Source organism: Canis lupus, chromosome 4, assembly GCF_003254725.2.
Source record: "Canis lupus dingo isolate Sandy chromosome 4, ASM325472v2, whole genome shotgun sequence".
Classification (NCBI taxonomy): Eukaryota; Metazoa; Chordata; class Mammalia; order Carnivora; family Canidae; genus Canis; species Canis lupus.
Window position 1 is genome coordinate 50,311,827 of NC_064246.1, and position 23,701 is coordinate 50,335,527.

The following is a 23,701-nucleotide window of genomic DNA, read 5'->3' on the forward strand; positions in this document are numbered from 1 at the left end:
ATTTATTAGAATTTCTTGGGATAATATTTGCAACAAGTTCAGGAGAAACTATTCAGTATCAATGTTTTTGTGTAGATTGCTGAGTACCAAGAAGGGTTCTTTGCCTGCAGGAAGAAGAAACAGGCTCTAACTTCAGAAACTATGGAAATTATTGGAAGAATTTGGGGTGACTTTTAGAATCTAATACTGAAGAAATATATTGTAAAAAAAAGAATCAACTGGGCTCCATGTAGGAAGTACAGGAAACAATTTGTTTTGGTGCCAACCCTTTGACAAACTGAGGACTAAGCATTTTGATACCCAAGGCACCATAAAGGAAGAAGATAGTTCTTTTAAAGTAAGTCTGGATGCTGTTGCTAGAGAAGAAGGAGCCTGAGTGGCCACAAATAACAAATGCCCATTCACTTTGCCACTTAGGAAAAAGTCACACACATACAAAATGAGACCCAATTATGGTAGCTTAAATAAGAAGTGCAGAGGGAAGTAGTCCACAGTTGATGTATGGACTCAAAGATGCCCTCGGGGACCCATGCTTTCTAACCTTCCTCTCTGCCTCCTCAGTAGAGTGGCTTCTCATCCCTACACCTTATAGTTGTTATATGGCCACTATATGACCAGCAAGAGGAAGGAGAGTGGTACCAGCAGACCTCTATTCCATCTCATTGGACTAAACTGTGACACATGGGTAATTCTAGTTTCATGGAAACCTGGGGAATCCCTTCAGTTTTTTAAATATCATTTGGTAGGTTTAAGCAAAGAAAGGTTAGTCATGGAAGTATGGATCTGCTAATCTATAGTGTCTGTAGATGTCCACAATTTAACATTAATATTGATAAACGTTAAGAGGAAGAAAGTAGAAGGGAATTCCAACTGCCCTGAAGAATTCCTTCCATTAACTCTTCACTCCAAGGTATTTATGAAAGATGGAAAGGTGTGGATCTCTAGTTAATAGCTCTTTCAATAGTGAAAGTTTTCAAAGGTCCTAGCACAGCTCATCCTATGATCACACATTATCAAGAAAGATAGAAGGGACACCTGGGTGGATCAGTCAGTTAAACATCTGACTCTCGGTGTTGGCTCAGGTCATGGTCTCATGTCATGATATTGAGCCCTGTGTAAGACTCCCTGTTGTGCCCAAGATTGTGAATCCGAGAAACCACCAAGGAGCCGACACCGATGCAAGTACCAAGCTCGAGCTTGGGTCCAAGTATACTCCAGAAAGCAGAGCAGGGACTTGGACCCCGAAGTGGGTTACAGCTGGTTTTTTTATAGGCTGGTCCAAGGGATTTTCAGAAGGGGTGGAAGAATTTCTCAAGTTCTGTTTACATTCTGATGTGGGGCTTTCAAGGGCATTGAGCTCTGTTCTCATTCTAATATGGGACTTGCTACCAAGTGTGTGGGCTCTGTTGTCTTTCTGATATGGGATTACCTGCCGAGGATATTGAGGACATTCTGCAGTTTTTCCTATAAAGTTCAGCTCTTATTCACAGGGGCCTCAGATGGCTGTACTTGTGCTAATGCTAAACTTGAGGTGGAATGGCCTTGATTTTTCTTGACCTCCACACTCCCCACTTGATGGGGAGTCTGCTTGAGATTTTCTCCCTTTGTCCTTCCCCCTGCCCACACTTGTACATGCTCTCTCGCTCTCTCTCTCTCTCAAATAAATAAATAAAATCATTTAAAAAAAAAGATACAACTAGAATATTTTACAGCATTAACATGAGATATAGTGCCTAATCCATTTTAAATTCTCAATAAATGGAAGCTATTTTCTAAGTTCCCTCAGAACCTATCTTTCTCAACTTTAGATATTCAACATCTAAAATATAAATCTAAATCCAGTTAATAAGTACCCTTTGGGGCAGGATTCCACCTGTAATATAAGTAAGAGGGAAGGTGTAGAGGAAGTGGGAAAGCGGCATGGTAAGTCTCTATAGAGAGTTATATTCTCAAGTAAACAAAATTGTCCCATTTCTTTTAGTTCGTCTTGTTTTGTTTTAATGAACTATAAGTGGCATGTAATATCCTATTACTTTCAAGTGTACTTCATAATGATTCAATGTTTTAATGCATCGCAGAATGATCCCCATAATAAGCCTAGTTACTATTTATCACCTTACAAAGTTACTACCATATTATTGAATATATCCCTTATGCTGTACATTACATTCCCATGATTTACTTATAGCTGGAAGTTTGCAACTCTTAATCTCCTTCATGTTGTCTTGTTCACCCCCCAAGACCCCTTCTTCTGGTAATAGTTTCTTTCCAGTATCTATGAGTCTATTTCTCTTTTGTTCTGTTCATTTGTTTTGTTTTTTCAGGTTCCACATGTAGGCATACAGTACATATGTCCTCTCTTTCTGACTTATTTCACTTAGCATAATACCTACTAGGTCTATCCATGTTGTTGCTGACAGCAAGATTTAACTTTTTATGGCTGAATAATATTCAATTCTGTGTGTTTATGTGTAAGTGTGTACATCTTCTTTATCCATTCATCTATCAATGAGCACAGGTTTCTTCCATATCTTGACTATTGTGAATCATTCTGCAATAAACCTATAGGGGTGTATATATTTCTTTGAATTGTTTTCATTTTCTTCAGATAAATACCCCAAATTAGATCATATGATAGTCCTATTTTTAATTTTTTGAGGAACCTCTATAATGTTTTACATAGTGACTACACCAATTTATACTCCCACCAACAGTGTACAAGGGCTCCCTTTTCTCTACATCTTCATCAACACTTGCTATTTTTTGTCTTTTTGATAATAGTCAATCTGATCAGTGTAAGGTGATAATCTCATTGTGGTTTTGATTTGCATTTTTCTGATGATTTGTGATGTTGAGCATCTTTTCATATGGCTTTGGCCTTCAGTATATCTTCTTTGGACAATTATGTTTTCAAATCTTCTGCCCATTTTTAGTTGAATTCTTTTTTATATCTAGGTATGTAAGTTCTTTATATGTTTTGGATATTAACCCTTTAACAGATGTTTGATTTGCAAATAGCTTTCCCATTCAGATTTCCTTTTCACTTTGTTGATGGTTTTCATTACTATGCAGAAGCTTTTCAGTTTAATATAATGCCATTTGTATATTTTAGCTTTTGTTCCTTTGTCTAAGGAGACAGTTCCAAAATATTTAGATATAGAGATAGAGATAGAGAGAGATACAGATAGATATAGTTAAGACTTATGTCAAAGGGCTTACTGCCTATGTTTCTTTTAGTTGTATGTTTTCAAGTCTTTAATCCACTTTAATTTAATCCTCTTTAATCCAATTAAATACTTTAATTAAATTAAATTTAATTAAATCCAGTATTTAATTCATTTAAATAATGAATTTATTTTGGTATATGGTATAAGATAGTGATCCAGTTTCATTCTTCTAGACATGGCTGTGTAGTTTCTCAACACCATTTACCGAAGAGGTAGTCTCTTCCTTCCTATGTCATAGAGTAATTGACCATATAAAGCATGAGTTTACTTCTGGGATCTCTATTCCATTCCATTAATCTATATTTCTATTTCTGTATCAGTACCATACTGTTTTGACTACTATGGCTTTGTAGTACAGTTTGAAATCAGAAAGCATGATTCCTCCAGCTTTGTTCTTCTTTCTCAAGATTGCTTTGGCTAATCAAGTTCTTTTGTGGTTCCACATAAATTCCAGGATTTTGTGTTCCTGTTCTATGAAAAATGCCATTGATAATTTGATGCAGATTACATTGAATCTGTAGATTCCTTTGGTAGTATGCACATTTTAACAGTATTAATTCTTCCAGTCTATGAACATGGAATATCTTTCCATTTGTCCTTGTCATTTTCTATTTCTTTCATTAGTGTCTTCTAGTTTTTGGAGTTCAGGTCTTCTGCCTCCTTGGTTAAATTTATTTCTAGGTATTTTATTTTTGATGGAATTGTAAAAAAGGTTATTTTCTTAATTTGTCTTTCAAAATTGTCTCATTTCTTTCTTAACCCTATCCTCATTCCTCCACATTACTTTTTTTCTTTATTTCAATGAAATTAGGTTGAGACAGAAGCCTAAACCTAAATACTTATGCCTTTTGATATTTTGCAAAAGAGTTTGGTGTAGCATCCATTTACTACTAGCTGGATTGAATTGAATGCCAGCAAAGTTCCGTGCTTTAGTTGGGATTTTATATACATTATAATGAGAATATCAGCCAATACTTAGGAAGTTTTCACTGATACCCAGGCTCTGTGCTAGTGCTTTACATGAATGATCTTAACTCATTACAAACATTCTACTATGTAAAAGGTGCTATCGCTTGTTTTGTATATGAGAAAATTGAAGACTCAGGCAAGTTATGAAATATGTCAAATATCATAGCTTCAGGTGGTAGAGTTGTGAGTCAGACTTGCTCTCTCACTCACTAGGCTATGCTTCTATTTAATTTTCCCAGCAGCCCTATGGGGCATAGACTCTCACCATATACCCAAGAAACCCCAAGGCCAGAGAGGTTGGTGACTTGCCCAAAGTCAATAGCAGAACTGCTAAATAGCAAAGGTAGGAGTGAACTCCGGCCCATCTGAATTTTAAATGCAAACCTGGGCTATCCCAGGGTTTTTGTGTTTTTTGTTTTGGTTTGTTTTGTTTGTTTCGATTCCAAAGGCTTATTTCCTTAAATCGGTATTACACAATATAATGCAAATGGGGGGGTTGGGGGAATCACACAAAACTCTCTTTAAAGTAGACCAAGGGTTGGGTGTTGAATCCTGGAGAACAGGATCAGCTGGCACCACACACACCAATAAGGCAGGCTGCATGGCAGCCCACGTGAGCATCCACAAGGGGTGGGAAGCTGCCTGAGTCCGCTCCCATGCACGAGCTCCCCGGCAGCCCTGGATCCCAGAAGACCATAAAGCAATAAATATGCATACGTTCCGTGCAGCAAGGAACAAAGTCACTGGGTGTCGAGGGAACACATCACAAGGCTGCCTTAAAGTCCAAGCATAGTGGCTTTTTACCAAAGGCTGAAGATATCTAGTGCATTAACTCTCTATCCATCACTACACTATCAAGATTTACATACCCAGTACAGTGAGTAGTCAAAAACACAGACTCCAGGACCAAACTAGCTCTTGGCCATTAGGGAGGCTTCTTAATTCCTCTAAGGCTCAGCTTACTTATGTATTACATGGTACTAATGGTAGTATATGCTTTGTAGGTTTGTTCAAAGTACTTGGAATAATACCCAGTCCAGAGTTTACTGTTCAATAGCTGTTAGTTGTTATTTTTCTTCCATCTTGCTTAAATTTTAACCATTTTCTAACTTATTGAATTTACTATATAGCTTTAAGGACTGTCCTTTTCTGTAGGCCTCAGTTTCCCTGTATATGAAATAGGAGGAAATCATTTTGATATCCTCTGACTCCCCTTCTGGCTGTTATTCCACATTCCTCACAATTCAGTCAGAGGCCAAGTGACTGTGCCACACAAGTCTGTGTGGCACCTGAGGGAAGCATAGAAGGTCTTGTGAAAATGAACATATGGTTAATGTTGGCAAGAAAATTCAACCACCCCCAAATTCTTAATTATTATAATAACTTTTATTTGCAAAGTGCTTGCTACATGACAACTGCTCTTCAGAACATGATAGGTACATTTTCGTATATAATTCAAGAATCTACTCATCCCTTCGCTCCTCTCTTGCTAAAATACACATTTTGCCTAAAAATAATATATTGTAAGCTGGGCAGACCAGCTTAGCAAGGTAACATATTAGCTAAAAGAGGTATTGCCTCTAACACGAGTGATACATGCAACTGCATGCACACACACCCCTACATATTGAGAGAGAGAAGGATAATTAATGTTATTGCTTTGTTAGGACTGTCTGCCTAACTTGCATCTGTCTAGACTGTGAAGGCCAAGAATAAAGAGAGCTGACGTATATTGGGTAACTACTAAATTCTGGGCCTTGCTATGAACATTTCACACAGGCTGCCTCATGTACTCTTCACAGTTGCCCTATTGTGTAGGTACTAGTAATATCTTTGTGGATATATATGAGACTCAAAGAGATTAAGCAGCTTGCTAAGCTAGGAGATCGGGACCCCACCAGCAGTCTAACTCCAGAGCCTCAGACTATTAACCACACTCTTAGAACTTTCTACAGTTTCTGAATTTAAGGGCCTTTTAAAAGCAGGAAACCATCCCCAGCTCCCTTAATAGTGAAAGAAGAAAGAAGAAAGAAGAAAGAAAGAAAGAAGAAAGAAAGAAAGAAAGAAAGAAAGAAAGAAAGAAAGAAAGAAGAAAACAGAAAGAAAAGAAAGAAAGAAAGAAAGAAAGAAAGAAAGAAAGAAAGAAAGAAAGAAAAAGAAAGAAAGAAAGAAAGAAAGAAAGAAAGAAAGAAAGAAAGAAAGAAAGAGAAAATAGAAAAAAAGAGAAAAAAGAAAAGACAAGACAAGACAGCACTGAGATCTTTCCTGGTCCTAAGGAACAGTGCAGAGGTGGGGACCTTAGCAGGAAGCTGAGGTCCTCAGTCATCAAGGCTTTGGGGACAGAAGCTTCCAGGTGAGGCTACCCCTGGATATTCTGACCTCCCACGTGTCACTAGGCAAACACTAACAGAGCCACTAGCCAGGAACTATCTCCTGGTCTGGAGAGGTGGCCCCCAAGGCCTGCTCCGGCCCCCACTAACCTGTGGTGTGGGGAAAGCTGTGACTGACAGCCACTGAGCAGCACACCTGCACTCCTTTCTAAAGAACAGCATGAGGCCAGGTGGGTGAGCAGGGGCGCCATGCAGTGCTCCTGTTCTACTGTTGTTGGTTTTGTGATACCTGCAGGGAGCTGCCAGGCTGCAACTTGTCAGGCATGTGACAGACTCCTTAAATGATGATGGGGCTTGTTCTGTAAGAAGCTAAATGGGATGAGAAAGGAGATATTAAAATTGTATCAAGGCTTCTGTAATATTTCATTTTCAGTAGACCATCAAATGGTTAGGTATTTAGCATTTCATGCAACAGGAAAGAACAGATTCATGTTATTATAAGTTTTCTATTTACTGAGAATATGCTCTATAGTGCTGGTCCCTCAGTGCCTCTGTGAAGTCCCCTCATGACACAGATAATAAAATGCATTTGGGCCTGTGAGAGCCTATAAGCCAAAGCCTGCTGGATGCACGTCTCTCTCTGCAAGGGATGATAAAGCAAGGACCACATGTGTCCGGGCTTCAAACCCTGGTGCCTGCCACCGCCTTAGGTTCACTGCATTAAGAACAGTGACAGGCTTCTCCGAGACCCAGCTTAGCAATTTAGCAACTTTGAGTCAGCAGACTGGCTTCTGGTCTTGAGTCTGACACAAACAAGCTACATAACCCTGAGCAACTTGGCTTTTCTGGGCTTCTGCCTTCCTGCCTACAAATACAATGTTTACATTGAATGGTATCTAAAAGTGTTACATGGCAAATAAATTCTCACCTATTTGCTGCTGTTGCTAGTAGTTACTTATTATTAGTTTCTGATTGATGAGGTTCTAGACTCCAAAAGAGCAGATCTGTTTTTGTTTTTTGTTTGTTTGTTTGTTTGTTTTTTGTTTTGTTTTTTTTTGTTTTTTTAGCAGATCTGTTTTGTTCAAGATTCTGTCACCAGTACCTGACACAGAGTGGATACTTAGTAAATACCAGATGAACAGTAGCTGGATGGGTCTGATCTCTTCTGAATTAAGGACTGTCTTCCATGACACTCATAGCCCGTACTCACATGTACTCATCAAAGGCAGACTTGTGAGTGAAGTGCGTCCACGCTAATCACTGGTGACAAACTTCTGAAGCTTACACAGTGGATCCCTTTAGTCATCAGAATTTGTGTCCCTTTCGTTTCCTTTATCAATTACCAATCAACATGTCTTTGTAGTAACTGTATCCTTTCTCATCTGCCAGAATGTTCCAAGTTAATGCGCCGTTCTTGAATTACCTAACGTGTGCCAGGGCCCTCTAAAGGGTGCTACAGGGAAAAATAAAAATAAAAAATAAAAAAATAAAATAAAGGGTGCTATAGGGAAAAATCAAAGTTAGGAAAAACTGCACACTGCCATCAAGGAGTCTGCGGCTATTGGGAAAAAGAAAAAAAATGCCCCTATTTCTCTGTCACCTTCAGTTCTTGCCCATTGTTTTCTCCAACCTGAGTTGCATTCTTTCCCACAGAACAGACTTCAAAATTGTACTTTATTCTGCCGTTCTGCAGATATCCTTAAATGCCTGGTATCCTCCCATTTCCAGGGAACTCTGGCGCCAGTGGTTCTCAGCACACATTTGCCACAATCTCTCACGTTGCTGTGCGAGGTATCATCGGGGATTCTGAAGTGGACAGTGGTGAGTTTCTCCAATACCACACAGCAAACTCACCACCGGCCAGCCTAGGGAATATGATTCCAAGGCTCACTCACTTGGTGCTGTTAAACTCTCCTGCCCTAAGGATGTTTTTTTTTTTTTTTTGAGATCTTAGCATTTATCAGAATTGTTACCAAAGCAATGAGAATTTTCTTTTGTTTTATTCAAAACCAAACAACAACAACAAACCCCAAGATTTTGTTTTCTAGAGTTTCTCCTTACACTTAAAAGAGGCAAAGGATTTGTGTAAAACTAATGCGTGATCTTGTATTTCTAGTATGTAGACAGTAATGTACTTATTTTTAGTTAGTTTTCTCATTAAACCCTTTTTTAAATTTATTTTTGTTTTTTTATTTTTATTTTTTTACTGGAGTTCAATTTGCCAACATATAGCATAACATCCAGTGCTCATCCCATCAAGTGCCCCCCTCAGTGCCCATCACCCAGTCACCCCACCCCCCGCCTACCTCCCTTTCCACCACCCCTTGTTCATTTCCCAGAGTTAGGAGTCTCTCATGTTCTGTCTCCCTCTCTGATATTTCCCACTCATTTTTTCTCCTTTCCCCTTTATTCCCTTTCACTATTTTTTATATTCCCCAAATGAATGAGACCATATAATGTTTGCCCTTTTCCGATTGACTTACTTCACTCAGCATAATACCCTACAGTTCCATCCACGTCGAAGCAAATGGTGGGTATTTGTCATTTGTAATGGCTGAGTAATATTCCATTGTATACATAGACCACATCTTCTTTATCCATTCATCTTTCGATGGACACCGAGGCTCCTTCCACAGTTTGGCTATTGTGGACATTGCTGCTAGAAACATTGGGGTGCAGGTGTCCTGGCGTTTCACTGCATCTGTATCTTAGGGGTAAATCCCCAGCAGTGCAATTGCTGGGTCGTAGGGCAGGTCTATTTTTAACTCTTTGAGGAACCTCCACACAGTTTTCCAGAGTGGCTGCACCAGTTCACACTCCCCTTTTGCACATGATCTCATACATTCAATCCTTCAAGGATTAGTGGAAGCAGGGGCTTCTTAGAGACTGCCCAACAAATATGGGCTCTGATCTTGGCTCTGTTACCAGCCATGTGTCCCTCAGCAAGTTAACGTCATTGAACATTTTTTCATAAATGGAATGTGAGCTATTTATTTAAAAGACTGCCTCATGTGGTTTTGGGAAGGATTAAGTGAGGTAGAATCTATAAAATGTAATGCTTAGCAGATCACAGGAGCTCAATGACCTACTGTCTGAACCAAGTTCTACAATTTATTGGTCTCCTGCTGTGCACAAGGACCTGTTGGGGGATGCAGAAAAAGCTGGGCGAGGCTGACCCATTGATTCCCAGAAAAAAGTCCTTGATACATACCTATCATGTGTTTCCTATTCTGTCCTCATATTTCTAAATCTCTTCCAATATCCTCACTACAAAGAAGCCTTTCCTTCTACCATATTTAAAACCGGCTCCTCATTACTTTTCATCCCATCACCCTGTGTATTCCCTTCACAGTTTAACCACATTTTGTAGGTTTGGCTGTTTATTGGCTGCTCCTTCCCCATAACCCGGGGGAGGCCGAGACTTTGTCTGCTTTCTCATTATGAAATCACCCAGTGCTTGGAACCAAGTCAATATCTTAACTATTTTTAATTGAATGAACTAATCCTAGCTCTTGAGGATGCATGAGAAAGACAGTCAATGTAGGTCTTGCCTGGATTTGAGTCATAACCAAGCGGGGAAGCATAAGAACATTCAAGTTAACTTTTTAAAACTTCTCTACTTTTACTGAGACTTAACTTGCTACCTTAGAGCAAGCAATGATGGGTTTTATAAAGTAGGTATAAATGGAAGTGCCATACCCAGAAGAGGAAGGGAAGAGGTAGCTGGGGTGAGGGAAATGTGTTATTGAACTTGTCCATGTACCAGATGTGCAGTAAGCCAATGTCTGGGACACTGGCTTTAAAGCAAAGAAAAATTTATTATCAGGAGGGCAGTCCAACAAGAAGGCAGAGATTATTCCATAATGCTGCCTTTCCCTATTGAGCCTATGAAGAACTTATATATATATTTGTAGAAGGAGGTAAATGCATGAAAGGAGGATGAGGCATTTCTTGAAACCTGGGAATGGGTAGCACTTGAAACAGTTCCTCTGCACAGTGAGGCACCATTTGGTACTTGGTACACTCAGGTACATCAGATAATTTCAAGACAAATATCACCATCCAGCCCCTATTAGGTTTCTACAATCAGTGGGTAAACAGAGTACAGGGTGAATAAGGCAGTTAATGATTCATCGTATTTGAGGTTAAGAGGCACATAAAATCAAGTAGGGAACAAAACAGAATATAGAACTAAGTTAATAATGCAACTAGTACATCTATAGTTTGTTTATACTTTCAGAGTAGGTTCAGGAATGAAGTACCTGGTCTCAGGTGTGGGAAGTCTTTGCTAGAAGGTGCCATATGAAACTTCATAACATTTGCAATGCATTCCCAGGTTGGAGCCCTTTTTCTCAGATGGGTTTGTGGCACTCTCAGGAAAAAGCTACCATTCTGAACTGGGAATTTTGCTTTAAACAAATTTTGATTTGCACTTCTGATATTTTCCTATGATTCTGGAATAACCACATTATGTTGTTCTCTTGGGATAGAAAAGATGCCACTCTCTTGTCAGAAACAAGATTATAAGCAGAAAAAAATACATCCCTCCCTTTCAAAAGCATTTATACTTTTCAGAGAATGTTCCTGTACTATTTTCAATGACATGATTAATAAGTGCTCATCCCAAATATTTAAGAAAATACAGATAATCAAAGGAAGAGAGTAATCTCATTCATCATCTCATGATGCAAATGACCATTAATACATTGTTATGTATATGTTTCTGATTGACTGCCTAGCATGTCCATCATAAAGCACCTAACTATTAAACATGTATTTTATGCTTCATAGTATGCAATGACCATTTTCCTTACTGGCAGCCCCAGTGGCCCAGCGGTTTAGCGCTGCCTTCAGCCTCGGGTGTGGTCCTGGGGACCCGGGATCAAGTGCCGCGTCGGGCTCCCTGCTTGGAGCCTGCTTCTCCCTCTGCCTGTGTCTCTGCCTCTCTCTCTGTGTGTCTGTCATGAATATATAAATAAAATCTTTTTAAAAAATATGCTCCTTCACCCAATGGAGGCATCACATGCATTAATACCTGTATGAAGGAAAGAGAGAAATTTGGGGAACTCATGAAAAGAGCTGTGTCTAGGAGCTGAAAGTGCAGACATTGGAGTTATCCCATATTCAGATCTGGGCTCTGCATTCACAAGAAGCAGGACATCCCCAAGGCTCTGAACTTGTGACAGCATCGTTCTCTCTATCTGTAAAATAGGAAGAGTGATGGTAAGTATTCCCCGTTATGGTTTTAAGGATTAAATAAAATAGCATAAAGAAAGTGGTTGATTCCACAGTGTTCAACAAATGTTCATTCGTTTTTTTTATATTCAGAGGGGGAATAGAGCAAGAAGAAAAGAGAAAATGTGAGCAAAGAAAAAGGCAGGAAACAAAAAGAAATTCCTTTTCCGTCAATTCAAGTTATTCAGTAGATGAGGGCAACCTCAGGAGAGGATGGGGTCAATGCCATATGGGAAATGGCAGATTTTCTATAGGAGTTGCTGGTCTGTGTCTGAGCTCCTTGCTGTTTTAGGTAAAAACAAAACACAGTAACAGTGCAATTTTCTCCTGCTTGTATGGGGTGTAAGCTTTCTGTTGAGGGTACCTGATGCAGCAGAGAGGAGAGGGGGTTCGCCTTTGCTCTCCCAGGAGGAGAGGCCCCATGAGCACAGAGGTGAGGTATGGAAAGCCATGGCTGCTGTATGGGCCACTCTTTCTCTTCCACCTGTGTGTGGACCTCACCAGTGTCCCATTCCAGAATGGCTAGTATAAATGGGATGCATTATCTCCACCTTTAGAAACTTATGTTCTGAGCTCACCAGCCAGAGAAAATCCATGACTGTCATTTTTTTATAGTTGTGGTGGTGGTGGTGATTTTTTTCCACATAATCTTCTTACTGCTTTTCATAGCTTTATTGAGGCATAATTGCTATGCAATAAGCTGCATATATTTAAAACCCCATAATTAGATCATAACCTATGAATACACCTGTAAAACCATCACCACAAGCAACATAATGAACATCTCTGTCTCCTCCAGTATCCTCATGCCCCTTCATGGTCCCTCCTATCACCATTCCTGCCCCCAGAGCTTTCTGCATGACTGCATTTTTTTTTCCTTTTCCATCTTATTTTCAGTAATTAGATAATTTGATGTCATGATTTTCCTGTGGTTTCTTTTCCTGAGAGTGGATTCTCCTTGTATTTTTCTCCATATTCCACTATAAACTGTGACACACCCTCACCAACCAGTGTCTAAGCCACTTCTGAAAAAATATTGCATCTCTTAATATTCCTTACTGCAAGTAAAAACATTCTTATATACAACTCTTACTTACATTTTGATTTCCCTATGGAATTGGAAGTAAGGCTCACTGGAAATGATTTTGGCACCAAGATGTAAGAGAAATCATGACTTCTTTTATTCAACAAAGGGTGAGAGGCTCCTAGTAGTCAGCTTTGTGTATGCAAGGAAGGATAAGACTGAACAGGTTCCTTACCTCACAAAACTCACAGCTTAGAAAGGGAGATCGAGCACACCCACATAAAAAAATAATAATCATTTATGAAGGAAAACAAAAAGTTTGTAATGACAAAAAAATTCTGGATTTATTTTCTTTTTGGATGTAAAGCATAAGGAATGGACTGTCAGAATAGAAGCAATTAACTAAATTGATAGCAGATTTCTTCTTATCAAAAAGCTGGGGAACAGGTTCTAGGATAGATCATGAGCAGATGCCAAGGACCTGGGGCAGGAAAGAAATTGAGGCCTCAAGGGATCAGCAGGCCAGCATGACTGAGTTTGAGAAACATGGAGAGATGGTTGAGAACACAGGTGCAAGGTAAGCAGGGGCCAGGTCAGAGCCCATGTGGGCCTTGGAAGAGGCTTAGTTTTTATTCTAAATGCAATGAAAAGCAGTATCAAAGTCTCATTTAGAGAAGCAGCACAATTTGATTCATTAAAGATTATAGTTTCTCATTATGGACACAGAAAAAATTAAAATGTTAATTTCTGGATTAAAACAGTAAGTATAAATCTCTATATTATAGCACCTTAGCTCATAGAAAAATAATAAATGACTATTTTACTGTAAAATATGCTACATGCCAAGAATAATCCCAGGCATTTTACCTATATTTCTCATTTACCTCTACAAAACATGTATTATTCTTATTTTACAGATGAGAAAATTGAATCAGGCTAAATAATTTTTCCAAACTTATAAAACTTTGAGACTAGCTTACCTAAGTAAATCAATAGAACTGAGGGAAACGTCTCTTTCTACCAGAACTTCTGAGCAACTTTTTGCTGCAAAGGCACATTTAAACCTGTTTTCTTAGCCCCTATGGAGGCTAATAGCTTTTAGAAAGAAAATGGGTCATGCACTGAAAGTGGGCAGTGATGAAGAAAATCACTGGGAGTGAAGGACACATGCTGGTGGGATGCTGGAACAAGAGACAATATGCCCATGATGGTCACCCAGAGTATGTGTAAGGTTACTCTCCACCTGCAAAGTAACACAAAGGGCAAGCCATGGTAATCAGGTGACTCTGGCAACATGGAATGTTGGCCAAGGAGGAGCACAGCTTCCTCAAAAAAATTAAAATTACTATGTGACTCAGCAATTTCATTTCTTAGTATACATGCCCCCAAAATGAAAACAAATATTCAAAAAAAAAAAGTTTGTAAATGAATGGTTATAGTTATATTAGTTGCAATCCTCAAAAGGTGAAAACAACTCAAATGTCCATCAGATCATGAATGGATGGATATAATGTGGCATACCCATACAATAGAATGTTATTCAGTCATAAGACAAAATGAATTTCTGGTACATGCTGTAATGTAGATGAACTTTGGAATTTATGTTAACAAGTAAAAGATGCCAGACATAAAAGTTCACACTGTGTGATTCCATTTACACTAAATGTCTAGAATAGGCAAATCCATAGAGTTAGAAAGCAGATTCTTGACATGAATGTTTACTGGCTCATACCACTTCTGTATAAGCTCCTTAAGGGCAGGGACTAACTGTTCGCTGATATGTTTGCAGTGCCCAACACATACTAGGTACTTAAAGACTTACTGAATGGATTCATGAATTTCTCTCTTGAAAAATACCTCTCACACTGCAGTATGGAGAATGGATTGGTTTGGGGTAAGAAGAGACTCCGTGCCACCAGCTGCTTGATTCTGTAGTAGAAGGGTTTGGGTTATCTCTCCTGAGAACTATGTGTGCTGTACTACCTGTAAGTAAGTGGCAGATGTTTTCTTTGCAATAAGCAGGTTTTTCCCTGAAGACTAAGACCCATTCTCAGCTGAGGCTTTGACTGCCTTGATTCAGACTACCTTAGTGAGAGCTTAAACAATCAAAAGGCAGTATCCATTCAGTGAGGAATGTCAAAAGGCAGGGGTCTGCTGACAGGGTAGTGCTGTTGTTTAGAGAGCACTGAGTTTGGCATCCAGAGACTTGGGTTCTACCCCAGGCCTATCATTTCACCATGAGACCTTAGGGTCGCTCCATCTATCTGGTTTTCCATCATATTGAGGAAGTAAACAGGAATTTGAATTAGATGATTTATCCTTGTTCTATCTTTTCCCACAGAAGATTTTGTCTTTTGTGATAAGAGCAACCTATGTTTATTTATCTTAGCCACTGTGACAAAAGGTTACTGTGTTGAGTATTATGACAAACCATCCTTTGAATTCAGTAACACTTTTTATAGGGTTCATATTTCATTATCCCCACTAACACCTACATTTCAAAAACATATATGTGTACACAAGCTCATATTTATTTAATATAGAGATAATGTCTGGTGCTCATGGATTTGTAGACCCCTGGAAACACTGGAATGAAAAACATAAAAGATTATAATCCTAGGAACAAAGAAAAGATGATTATAGGATGGAAAATGGAAACGCTTCACAGCCTGCCTTGATGTGGGGCTGCTTTCTTCTGCTGCTTCCCCTCTGTTTCCTGATTACAAACAGGTGATGATACCTAATTCCTCCTCCTCCAGGGAGAAAGATCCTCCCAGATTCAAGAAGCAGATTGCCTTCTTCCCTGACATTCTATCAACAGTATACAGACCCTGAGCTGGTTTCTAGAATGGCTTACAAAATGATGAAAGTTCAAAGAAGCTGCCTGGGTGTTGAGAGAATTCTGTTGGCTGCTTAATGAAGTTTATCAGAAAAAGCAAAACTTGTGGATCTTTGAAGCAGAAAGGCCCAAGTCTAGAAATTGGCATTGCCCTTTCTCTTGGCCTCTGCTGCATTTATGTTTTTCTAACAGATTTCTTTGTCAGAGGCGCTGATGTTCTTTTCCCCAAGCTCATTAATTTCTCAGCATTAATACATTTCCCTTACCCTCTAATTAGACACCACTTCTCACATATTTATGGTAGTGAATGCCCATGGGCCAAACTTGCCTCTTCATGTAACACAGAGTCCAGTCCACACTTGTGATCTGTACTCCAATTGCATGCATGGGCAGAGCAGGAGCCACTTACAAGTATAATTCGCAAAAGATGCCTTTTATTCAATACATTAAACAAATATTTGAGCAACGACTGCATTTCAGGTGCTATACTAGATGCCTGAGATTTTTGCAGAGAACAAAACACAGAAATCTCTGACTCCCAGCATAAGTAAATTATACCATAGGTTAGTAGTTGATAAATGCCTTTAAGGAACAACAATAGGGCTGGGAATGCTTGCGGGTAGCAATGGGGAGAGGTGTGTTTGTAAATTGGGTGTTGAGAAGCTGTTATCAGGGAAGTTAGCCATGCAGATATCTGGGGGAAGAGCAATTCAGATGACAGGGACAATGAGTGAAAGACCCTAAGAAAGGGTGCATAACTGCTCTGTCCAAAGAATAGTAAGGAGGTTAATGTGACTGAAGTGATAGGAGCAGGTGAGGAAGGTGTCATAAGAAGGTTGAGGTGAGAGTACTAATGGGCTCTGATTGTGTGAGCCTTTTGGGCCCTCTGTAAGGACTAGGGCTCTCAGTAAAATGGGGGACGATGCTGAGTTTTAACCGAAGGAACAATGAGATCTCACTTTTGTTTTATTCATTACTTGCTTATATTTCCATCACCTAGTAGCTTTAACACCAATTGAAAATATGTGCCTGAATCAATTGCATTACAGCTTTGCAAAATACTTTTTCTATCACTCATTTTCCTTTATCAGCTGATATTCCTATGTGAAAGTAGAGCTTTCTCTCATCAACACTGGGTGTTTGATTGCCCAGGAATATGTTTCCTACTGAAAAGTAAAAATAATGCTTAGGTCATTTTCTTTAGTGGCAAATTTTCAAAGAAAGCATATTTTTTAAATAACCACCTCAAATAGAGACAAATATGCCTTGTGCTTTAGAAGGATTCTCCTATTGTCTTATATTATCCTTTCTTGGTAATGGGAATGTTCTAGCAGGGAGCCATTCCTTGAGTTAGCTGATTATTGTGTCCGGATCCTGGAAAGCAATGAAGATAATGCAATATCCTTTGCTCAACAACTCTCATTATTTCGTTAAATTCAAATGGCTTCACAGGGTTTTTAAGTCTCTGTGAAATCTTGCTCAGATGGTCTTTAACTCCTTGTTTCTTTTCCCGTTCCATATCCTCACTCCCTGCCTCACCCATACTCATATACGTATATACCCTACATTCTGGACATTATTGGGACTACCCAGTGCCCCAAAACCCACCCCATTCTATCATATCTCCAGATTTTTGTCTATGGTAGCATATTCCTTTGGGAGATTCTTTCCCAGAGTTACCTATGCCTATTGAATTTCATCCTTCAAAGCCTTCATCCAATGCTCCTTCCTCCATCTCTACCCTAAGCAACCCCCAAAGCTGAAATCTACCTCTTCCCCTCTTCTTTCTCCATGCACTGCATCTCTTGCCTTATTCCCCTTTCATTCTGTTTCTCATATTCTCAATTGTATGAAAGTTACTTATGATCATGGTTGTATTAGCCATGTTACAAATAAGGCTGTTGCACTGAGTTTTAGTTTCTCCCAGTGGCTAAAAGTAGTGTCTGATTCAAGATAAGTGTTCAAACATTGGCAGAAAAGAATGTATACAGCAGCTGTGGCAATTTTCAAATGTCTACTTTTATGCATATATTTAATAGATGCTACATATTGAGCATCTATTGTATCTCAAATAATGGGTATGATGGAGAATACAAAAATGAATGAAGTAGATCCTGCTTTCTGGGAGAATCCAGGTTAGAAGGAAAGTGAAAGCATTTATGTAAATTACTACATTACAAAGTAAGGAGTGCTAAAAACTAGAGAGTAGGAACAATAGGCTATATTCATTTTGATGTTTCTCTTTGCCAATGATACTTTCTCCAATAGCCTATGAATCATCCAATCAACTGGGATGAAAACAACTTTCACTAAACCACTGGAGATTTTCTCTTGTCCCCTAGAAGAGGTTTCAGTGTCAGGCTGATGTCTTTCCTGAGCAGAGAACAAAGACCTATCATTTCTCCCTTTCTTAATTCAGGCTGGATTCACACTCAAATGGGATTTTATAATTTCCTTTCCACTAATAACCAAAACTTTTATTTTCATGATTCTATTAATTAGAAATTAATATAGTTAATCCTGAAATTAGGCAAGATAACCATAATCTCATAATCTCCAGCTTCTCTGACTGGCCTGAGGCATCATTTTGGCATCCATTGTTTTCATGGGATTATCAGCCAGCCCTGAGAACACACCTGGAGGGAAGACAAACATGAAGTGTTTTCTCTAATGTCCTGCTGGTTCAGATTTCATGTTCCCCATCTGGACCATGCAGGGTGTTGCCTTCCCTGTTAGAATCACAGTGTGCTCCTTGCATTAACCTTCGTACTAAAACAGGGGAATTGAGAACAACCAGATCATTGCAATTCTTTCTCAGTTCATCTTTCTCTGTTTACTTATTCATTCACTTATGTATTCATTTATTCAACAAATACTGATTAATCACCTCCCTTTTTATATACTCTGCCTATTCCCAAAAGGATCAGAGGTGGCTTGCAGGATCAAACATAATACAAAACAGGAAAGCTAGGGATAAAAACAGAAAGAAAGGAGGAGACCTTGCCACCAGCTCCAAAGGTGGTTGCAATTCAGCCTTGGTTCTACTTCAGTAAAAGAGATTTGTCCGATCTGAGTTTTTGCATTCTGTTCAACCAAAACATGCAAATTTGTGTACAGAGTGTAACTTTTTCCTGCAACTAAATACGTTTATTGAGCATCCAGTAGAATGCTTTGTTCTTATATGCAAATGCCTTCAGAATAAATGAAAGAATGAATTCAGTGGTTTCCAAATTTTAGTCATTTGTATGCCACTTTTTAAATGTCTGCATAACTGCATGACTGTTACTTATTTTGTAGTTTAAAAAATTAACTTTTAAATTTACTTTAAAAAATACTTGTCCCTTACATAAATGTAGTATTTATATCAACTGCTATAACTAAAAAGTAATGATAAAGTAAATTAAAAGGAATATCACATTGCAAATAAACAGTCATACCTATCTAAAAACCTGAACTTTGATGTCTTCCTTTGCATTACCAGGGAATATCAGGATGTGTTGAGGATTAAAATCAAGCTAGCATGAAATTGTGATAGCTAATTCTTTTGATTGTATCAATACAAAAGAAACGAAAAAAGAAAAATCCCATTATAGAGATCAGTGTTCTATTACTCCTTTTTGAATAGCATCCTACATTATCTCACACTGCCCATGACCATTACCATATTACATATGATCCCCCTACCTTGGGAAGCACTGATCAATTAACTGAAGCTGAAATTTGTGGAGTGGAGTTTATGTACTATCTGAAGATAAGAAAGGTCTTTGTACACACTTCGGTTCATTCCAAGAAGTATAACATCAAGCCACTCTCACTCTCACCTCTACCACTCTGTGTTACCTACAAAGAATTGCTGCAGTATGGTTAGCCTCAAAAGAGAATATGTGCATCTCTTTGAGGAGTTAATAATCCAGATAAGATTTCAGAAGACTTACTTGGATCCAGCAGCAGTAAATTAGTCTCATTTAATGATATTAGATTGCTTATAAATAGTTCTCTGGACAGCATAATGAGCTATTAGTAAATTTGGAAAGTCTCAAAAATTTAAGAATATTTCCTTTCACCTATTAGATGTGCTAGCTTAGATTTTGATCCAATTTCTTCTCCTACTCTAATGTACTCATCTACCTTCTTTTTTTTTTTTTCATCTACCTTCTTTTACATAAATAATACATATCAATAAACAGAATTATCTACTTAGGAATAGAGAGTCTGTAAGAGGGGCCAGTGAAAATTAACAGCAAAGGCACCTGATTTCAGTGGGCATCCAGTTTAGTTTTGTCTGTTTTGAGAGGTTGGATGGTCCACTCTATCAGTTTAGAACCACCACTTATTCTTCTCTCTTGCTGTATGTTTGTGCCTCCCCAAAATTCATTTGTGAATTTTTAACCCCTACCCAAGAACATGACTTCAGTTAGGAATAAAAGCATGCAGATATAAATAGTCAAGTTATGATGGGGTCACATTGAAGTAGGTGGGCTTCTAATCTAAAATGACTGTATCTTTATACAAAGGAGGAATGTGTACATATAAACATGCACATAGGAAGAACACCATGTGAACATGAGGTCAGGGATCAGGATGATGTGTCTATAAGCTAAATATATAATATTTTAAATATTATAAAATATATAATATTTTATATAAATATAAAATATTGCCAAGAAAACAGCAGAAGCAAGGAGGGAGGCATCAACCAGATTCTCTCTCTTGCCTTCAGAAGGAAACAACCCTGCCAACACCTTGATCTGGGACTTCTAGCCTTTAGAACCATAAGATTATAAAAAATCTGTAGATACCACCCAGTTTGTGGCACTTTGTCATACCAGCCATAGAAAACTAATGTCTCTTCACCACTTCACCTGCAAGAGGGAAGGGCTGGAGACTTGGCACCAATATACTTTCTAAATACTGCTGTACCTCATTCAAATAGCAAACCTCATAACTGTCATTCAATATACCACATGCATGGATGTACAGTTGACTCATAAGAGTCTTCCAGCACTTCTAAGAAAAACAAGTGATGCTTTTATTAAAGAAGCTGACATTTGGGTGTTATTTAGTTGATTTTGTTAATGAAAAAGTTTACATAATTTCAAGGGACAAGGAAAAGCTTTATCTGTCTTTTGATATGCTGAGATTTTCTGATAGAGCTTCAGGGAAAAATAGCACTAGTTACTAAATGGCATTTAGTTTATTGATTATTGGACCTGATCTAACTAGTAATCTAACATAGAAAAGTAGCCATTTCAACTATAATTTTTATATGCTTAATTTATTATTTTTTAAAATTTATTTTTATTAGCGCTCAATTTGCCAACATATAGAATAACACCCAGTGCTCATCCCATCAAGTGCCCCCCTCAGTGCCCATCACCCAGTCACCCCCATCCCCCACCCACCTCCCTTTCTACCACCCCTTGTTCTTTTCCCAGAGTTAGGAGTCTCTTATGTTCTGTCTCCCTTTCTGATATTTCCCACTCATTTTTTCTCCTTTCCCCTTTATTCCCTTTCACTATTTTTTATATTCCCCAAATGAATGAGACCATATGATGTTTAATTTAGAGTGTAAGAGCTTTTGTTAGTATTTTTTAAAAATCTTCTAGTGTTCTCTTTGTTCCTGTGTGTATGCATTTTGGTAATTTGGAAAGCTTACACTTAATGCATAAATGGTTATTTTAACTATAACATATTGATAACTATTAACTTTCTATTTATTTAAATAGTATCTATTAACTTTGTTATAAGCATTGATAAAGCTAGAATATCTTCTCTTTTCCCCTTTATTCTATCACCTAATTTCATTTTACAGTATTATTTTTGCTAATGTTTTCTTCTGTTCTGTTATACTTCTAGTGTTCACTTCATAGGCTATAAAACGTAAGAAAATCACTATATTTATACCACCTGTCCTTATTTGTCCCTCTTCTCCCAGATTTTGTCAGGGTAATAAAATTTATATTCTTCTCTAAACTGTCATGTCTACGTGACGTTCAGTCTTGGTCCTGTAGTTACGTAGACGCAGTACTCCCCACAGATCTTTTTTGCTGTAATTTTTGCACTCTTTTATGGATGGGCACAGACTTTTATGAATTTTCCTCCAAAAGATTTTTTAATGAAGACTCTTGGCAGCAATATTCCCTAAGGTCTTGCATATTCAAAAGTACAACTGATAGTTTGGCTGGGTATAAGTTTCTGAAGCCATATTTTATATTCCTAAGGATTTTTAAAGCAATCCTACCTGTCTTTCAGCATTTGCTGAAGCTATTTTCTATCTCATACTAGGATTCAAATTGTTTCCCTTTGGCTTCCCAAAGGATTCTGTCTTTATCTTTGATATGTAGTAACTTCATGAGGGTATGTCATCATATTGGCTATTCTGTGTCATCTCTTTCCGAGAACATAGACTAACCTTTCAAACTATATGTATATCCAAGTCTTTCTCTGTGGTTAGTTTTCTTCTTTAATTATAAATCTTAATATCTGCTTTAGTTGATTATTTCCATTTTCTTCCTAAAAGTCTCCAATTATACACATAATGGACAACCGCATCTGCCTTTGATATTGTTAATTTCTCTCATGAATCCTTTTTAACTTTTCCCATTCCTACATTCTTAAATCTACTGCATTTATAGCAGCTTTTGCTCTTCCTTGTCTTAGCTTCCCTTCTATCCTCCATTTCTTTCCTTAAACCGACTGGTTCCATTATGTTTTTCTTTTCTTTATGTATTCTTATGGTAATTTTCTAGGCTTTAGGATTCTGACTTGATCTCTGGATTTTAGAGGTGATTGCTTCATGAGGTGGTTTTGCTGTGCTGTGTTCATAGTGAAAACTTGGTCACAATTTAATTTTCTACATGGCAATATTTTTTGTTGAGTGTTTATTATTTTGATTTGTTTTTCCTGTTCCATTCCTCTCTTGCTCTGCAAAATATCTATCTGTAAAATTGGCAACTTTTGTAATTTTCTTTGTGACTACTCATCTTTGAATAAAATTCCTTGCTTCCAAGCCAGTTATTTCCAGAAGGTTTTGATGAAGAAGATGCTAAGGAGATTTTAAAGGGATTTATAAGCTTTTCCAACCTTTCCCCAGCTGAAAGGAATAGGCAATTATAGGATTATTTTCTGCCCCACCGGTACTGTTGGCCTTTAAATCAGGCAACTTTATAATTTTTAATCCTAGATCCTTAGCTTCTCATAATCAAATAGGGAGTGAAAGTAAGGTGGTAAATGATAGTAACCTATGAGATAAATTATATTGTCCAGTTCTTATATCAATGGGGAAAAATGAGATCTGTTACATGTGGTACCTGAGTTTATAGTTGGGATGAGTAGAAGACAGTAATAACAACAATTGCCATTGAGTGTTATACCAGATATATACATGAGCACATATGAGGTATGAATATAGAGAGAGGAAATTTATAATAACTATGTAAAGTAGACATTATTTTGCTTATTTTTCAGAAAAAAACTAAGACTGAGCAAATATGTAGATTTTCAAGGTCAAGTAGCCAAGAAAAGGTGGCAGAGGTGAAATTAGAACTAGGTCTGTGTGAATCAATTCTAATGCGTTCTCAACCTCACTGACTCTCCAGTGGTTGCTACATAATTAACCCTTATAGGAATTTGTTGGCCTCCCTATTTAATTCATACAACTGAATAATTACAGATTGGTTAGATACTAATATGTCCCTGGCTTCAACTACTATTGAGGGCTCCAAAACTTGATTCTCTTGATCTACATAGATATAGTGGTATAATTCCAGCATTCTCCTCACCAAATATCCCTAGATATTCAAAGGCATACCTAATATGTAATCCTAATGAATCCTAGTCCTTACCAATTTTTAGGTCTTACAGAATGTCATTTATCTTCCCAAATGTTACAGTAATATTATGTAGTTGGTTTGTCAAGAGAAGGAAGACTTTTCTTTATAAATTTATGATGATTCAACATGACTTCCAGATCAGTTAGACTTATGCCTTTTTTTTAATAAAACAATTTAAGATAGTGTTTTCATATCAGATTATGAAGTTGTTTCTGACTCACGTGTTCATATGCCTTAGAAATGAG

General features: G+C 37.9%; 1 protein-coding gene across 7 annotated transcripts in view; it reads left to right on the plus strand.

Moving 5' to 3' along the window:
* Positions 1-23,701, plus strand: part of ATP10B (ATPase phospholipid transporting 10B (putative)) — a 313,614-nt gene that overhangs the window by 34,375 nt on the left and 255,538 nt on the right. For 2 of the 7 annotated variants that reach the window (XM_035715175.2, XM_025434311.3), the window contains exon 2: positions 8,255-8,347. The exons of the other annotated variants lie outside the window; for them this stretch is intronic. The gene's annotated coding sequence lies outside the window, so the exon portion shown is untranslated. The remainder of the gene's footprint in view (positions 1-8,254; positions 8,348-23,701) is intronic. 7 annotated transcript variants of the gene reach the window in all.